Raw genomic sequence first — 5,675 nt, forward strand, 5'->3', positions numbered from 1 at the left:
GGGCTAGTTCTGTCACACAGGGGGACAGTCCAGTCCAGCAGATTGGTCTTTGGACAGACAGCCTACTTTGGACAGGCGCTGCGCTGTGGGCCTGGCAGTGGTCCATGGTAAACCATGGCTCTGCACCGGTCAAACGGCACGCTGCCAAGCTAGGCCTTTTAATGGTGCGTACACCTGGGAGGTGGCATGTCCTTACAGGGGGGAGGGAGGGAGGGAGGGAGGGAAAGAACACCGTGCACACCTAGCACCGCTGGCCGGGGGGCGGGGGGGGGGGGGGAGTAATCACCACAACCGCCCAGGGAGGGATTTGGGCAACAATAACAAAGCTACCATGCTACCATCAGGCTAATTGAGTGTTCCGTTGCGGTTTTCACTTTCACAGGTGTTTTCAACAACTCAAGGTGAAGGCCGTCAAACACCCTGACATACTTTTTTATTTATTTTCTTTTGTGTGCCGTAGAAATGCTGTATGCTACCACCACCAGCATGTGTTAGTTACCCCTCATTACCTTCATATCAACACACAACTAGAATAAATGCGAACTGCTGTAGGAGTGAATTACTCTCTCCTTTCTCTCTCTACCTTTCTACATCTTTTAACATCAGAGGACCACAATGGAAATAAGCCTCTGGCTTTCTTGTGTTATCCTTGACGTATTTTTTTTTCTTCTCTTTTATACATGTATGCTTTTTAGACTCCTTTGGAGCCGATAACTGTATACACCATTTTAAAAACGTGTCAAATAAATTCATTCATTAAAAAAAAAGCAGTGTATTTACCAAAAAAGCTATTCTAGACCGTTCTCAGACTACGGTGGCCACACTATGTGATTGACGCCACCTCAGTGCCACCTCCCCCCCCAACCAAGGCACACAGCCAGTGACACATACCTCCACACAAAGAGCCCCCCCAACAGCACCATTTAGCCTGCATTCGTGCCTCCCTCAATACAGACAAGCAAACAGCTCAAGAAAAGACTGAGAGAAGACTGAGAAAAGTCTCAATTTGAAGAGAGAGAGAGAAATATTGGAGATGACATTGGATGAGGATGATGAGGAGGAGGAGGATGAGGAGGAGGAGGAGTAGAGAGAATGTTTTTGCCAGAGTGAAAAACTCTTACGAGAAATGTAGCGAAGCGGAGAGGTGGTTGAGTCGCGCAGACAGCCTGATTACAGAGCACCGAGCTGGGGTAATTTACGTGTCACTTGTCAGTGGAGCGCCAGATACTACACCTGGCTGTGTGGTCTGCCTACCCCTCTACCCTACCCACCCTACCACCCTGCTACCCTACCTACCCTCCTCTACCCTGCTGTACCCTCCTATACCCTCCCCTCTACCCTCCTCTACCGTGCTGTACCCTCCTTTACCCTGCTGTACCCTCCTCTACCCTGCTCTACCCTCCTCTACCCTCCTCTGCACACAGACAGAGACACGCACAGAGAGAGAGAGAGAGAGAGAGAGAGAGAGAGAGAGACAGAGACACAAACACACACACACACACACAGAGAGAGAGACCCACACACACACACACACACACACACAGACACAGAGAGACAGAGAGAGAGAGAGAGAGAGAGAGAGAGAGAGAGACAGAGACACAAACAAACACACACACACACACACACACACACACACACACACACCACTCAAACACCACTCTCAGACCTGAGCGCATCCATCATCTGTGTTTAAAGGTTCATAGTGTCCTGTTTTTATACTAGGTGTTTCTACTGAAGATAACTACTACCACAAATATAGCACCTTTCATATTATAAATAGTATATTAGTCATAATCATATTTATGACAGTTACTCCCCTTACATTACCCCTTCACAATAACAGATGAGATGAATGAATGAATGAGAGAGAAAGAGAAAGAGAAAGAGAGAGAGAGAGAGGGAGGGAGGGAGAGAGAGAGGGAGTGGGAGAGACAGAGAGAGACAGAGAGAGAGAGGGAGAGAGGGAGAGAGAGAGAGGGAGAGAGGGAGTGAGAGAGAGAGAGACAGAGAGAGAGAGACAGAGAAAGAAAGAGAGAGACAGACAGACAGACAGACAGACAGACAGACAGACAGACAGACAGACAGAGAGAGAGAGAAGGAGGGAGAGATGGAGAGAGAGAGAGGGAGGGAGGGAGGGAGAGGGCAGGTGCAACACACCTGTCTTTTTGGCAGGTAATATAACTCGCACAACTTCAGTACAGGTGTAACACACACACACACACGCCCATATTTAGGAGGGTACAGGTAGCAAGTACACAGCTTTGTGGCAGGTGGAACAGGAGTCAGACCAACAGGTGGAGCACAGAGGTCATAGGTCAGAACGACTGCAGCACCAACCCCACTGTGTCTGTTTCACCTGAGGCTGCACACCCTCCATCAGCCCCCCCCCTCCACCACCTGTCCCCGCCCCTGTGAAAGCCCATCAGCGAGGGTGTGTGTGTGAGTGTGTGTGTGTGTCTGGTTACTAGAAGTATGTTTTAGTTACAGGGTGTAATAGTCTTTCCAGGATAATAGATGTGTGTGTGTGTATGTGTGTGAGTGTGTGTGTGTGTGTGTGTGTGTGTGTGTGTGTGTGTGTGTGTGTGTGTGTGTGTGAGTGTGTGTGTGTGTCTGGTTACTAGAAGTATGTTTTAGTTACAGGGTGTAATAGTCTTTCCAGGATAATAGATGTGTGTGTACTGTGTATGTGTGTGTGTGTGTGTGTGTGTGTCTAAGAGGGTCTTTTGAACTTGAGACCTTGAGCAGTTTCAGGCGCTTGTTAAAGGAATGTGTTTCAGGGGGGGCGGGGGTATGATGGAGGGAGGAAGGGGGGGGCGGGGGTATGATGGAGGGAGGAAGGGGGGGGCGGGGGTATGATGGAGGGAGGAAGGGGGGGGCGGGGGTATGATGGAGGGAGGAAGGGGGGGCGGGGGTATGATGCTAGTCTCCCAGTTATTATTCTCCTACACGACAGGACGTACCCCCCCCACACACACACACATATACACATATACACACACACACACACACACAGGACGTACCGCACACACACACATACACATACTCCCCCCCCCCCCCCCTCCCCCCCACAGGACGAACCCCACACACACACACACCCCCACACAAACTCCCCCCCCACACACACAGCTCCCACACAGTTATGCCTGAGTGAGAGGGGATAGAGAGGCCTGCCGTCACAGGGAGACTGTTATTACACCCTGAGCAGCTTCAAGGCTATCAAACAAGATTGGCCCACAATCCTCCTTGATTTCTTTTAGCAGAACTCCATGAAACGCGTTGATATGACACTGTGTGTTTGTGTGATGGGAATGAGAGAAATACCCACTGTGTAACAAGATAAAAGTGCAGAGTAAATACGATACCGTCAAAGAAAAAAGAGATTTGATGTCATTTTGTGTGCATTATCAAGAGGCAGTGTCGGATAAATTGCTCGTATTAAGTAGCTAAACTGTTACTTCTGGATGTCTTAAGTGTGCATTTTTCATCAGCGGAAAACCCCAAAACAGTACATTATGTTATGGTCTTCAAGCTGCGACATAACGATAACAAACATCTGACCCTCCGTTCCGCCTCTCTCTCTCCCTCTCTCTCCCTCTCCCTCTCCCTCTCCCTCTCCCTCTCCCTCTCCCTCTCTCTCTCTCTCTCTCTCTCTCTCTTTCTCTCTCTCTCTCTCTCTCTCCGTCTCTCTCTCCGTCTCTCTCTCACCCAGACGTTTTACTCAGAATATGAGGAGGGACCCCAGTCAGCCATAATATGAGTGTGAAACTGTTATCAATCTAAAGTCAGTGGTGTCTTATCGGCTCACGTTGTCTCCCACAGACTCAGACAAACCCAACTCCATCTCTAACTTCTGCTGGCCCGGGTTTTAAGTTTACACGCCTCATTAAATACCTCAAGTTAACATGACTCTTGTTGTCTCTCAAACAGCTCATGATCTTTCCATGGGATATCCAGTTCAATGTTCTGTTACAACGAGCATCTTTTGAGGAGGGAAAAAAGGAGGTATGTTTATACTGTACACCTCCAGATAAACCTAGCAGTCATAACCACTATAACCCTGTTTTTAACACTAGAACAGTCATGGGTGGGGTCATTTGACCCCTGTGAGTAACGAAAAATGTTATGTGCGTTCTACCACCCAGTATCCTTACATTTTCAAAATCACATCAGGATAAGCTAGTATAAAGCTATTTTGCAGTTTTTCTGTGTAGGAAGAAGGCTAATTTACAAGCGGCCAACTAGTGGTCGTTGTGTGTAAATAGCAGCTTCCCATTGTAAAGAGGGGGTCATTTAAGCTCTTATAGTAGGTAAAATAGACACGGCTATCCTAGTGTTAACCACTATAACCCTGGTCATAAAACTAACCACTATAACCCTGGTCATAACTCTAACTACTATAACCCTGGTCATAACCACTATAACCCTGGTCATAACTAGTGTTGTTCCGATACCATTTTTTGATCCCGATACCGATACCGATACCTGACCGTGCAGTACTTGCCGATACCGAGTACCGATCCGATACCACGGCGTTTGAAAAAACAAAACAAAAAAACATGTTTTTTGAGCCGCATACTCACCTCGATGTAAAATTATTGCTAACACTTAGTCTGGCACTGCTCAAAACCTTTGTAAAACTCGTAAAGTTTTTGTCAAACTTAAGTAAAAATAAAAATAAAAATATATTACGTTTTTGTAGAGTACTCGCCGATACCGATACCAGCATTTTTGGGCGTATCGGTGGCCATGCCGATACTAGTATCGGTATCGGAACAACACTAGTCATAACCCTGGTCATAACCACTATAACCCTGGTCATAACACTATAAACCTGGTCATAACCACTATAACCCTGGTCATAACACTATAACCCTGGTCATAACCACTATAACCCTGGTCATAACCACTATAACCCTGGTCATAACTACTATAACCCTGGTCATAACCTCTATAACCCTGGTCATAACCACTATAACCCTGGTTATAACCACTATAACCCTGGTCATAACCACTAACTACTATAACTCGGGTCATAACACTATAACCCTGGTCATAACACTATAACCCTGGTCATAAATACTATAAACCTGGTCATAACACTATAACAGTGGTCCAGCCTCTCCTTAAGAAACCCAACCTGGACCCTTCCAACCTCAGTAACTACAGACCCATTTCCAAGATCCCAGTCGTGGCCAAACTCCTGGAAAAGGCTGTCCTCAGCCAGCTGTGGCCCTACCTCCAACAAAACAACATCCTGGAGAAGTTTCAGTCTGGCTTCAGACCTGGCCACAGCACTGAGTCGGCCCTTTTAAAGGTTTGGAACGACCTCCTCCTCATCGCAGACTCCAGGAAATGTGCTGCCCTGGTCCGCCTGGAACTTAGCGTAGCTTTTGACACTATAGACCACGCCATCCTCCTCGATCGCCTCCAGCAGGAGGTTGGCATCACCGACACCGCCTTGTCCTGGTGTAAGTCTTACCTCAGCAATAGAACCCACGCCGTCCACATAGCAGACAGCTCCTCCAGACAAGCCAACCTCACCTGTGGGGTCCCTCAGGGCTCCATCCTCGGTTCCATCTTGTTCTCCCTTTACATGCTCCCCCTCTGTCTAATCCCTCAACGCTACCAGATCTCATTCCACTGCTATGCGGACGACACCCAGCTTTACTTATCAA

Source organism: Nansenia antarctica (assembly GCF_963989245.1).
Source record: "Nansenia antarctica genome assembly, chromosome: 1".
Taxonomy (NCBI): Eukaryota; Metazoa; Chordata; class Actinopteri; order Argentiniformes; family Microstomatidae; genus Nansenia; species Nansenia antarctica.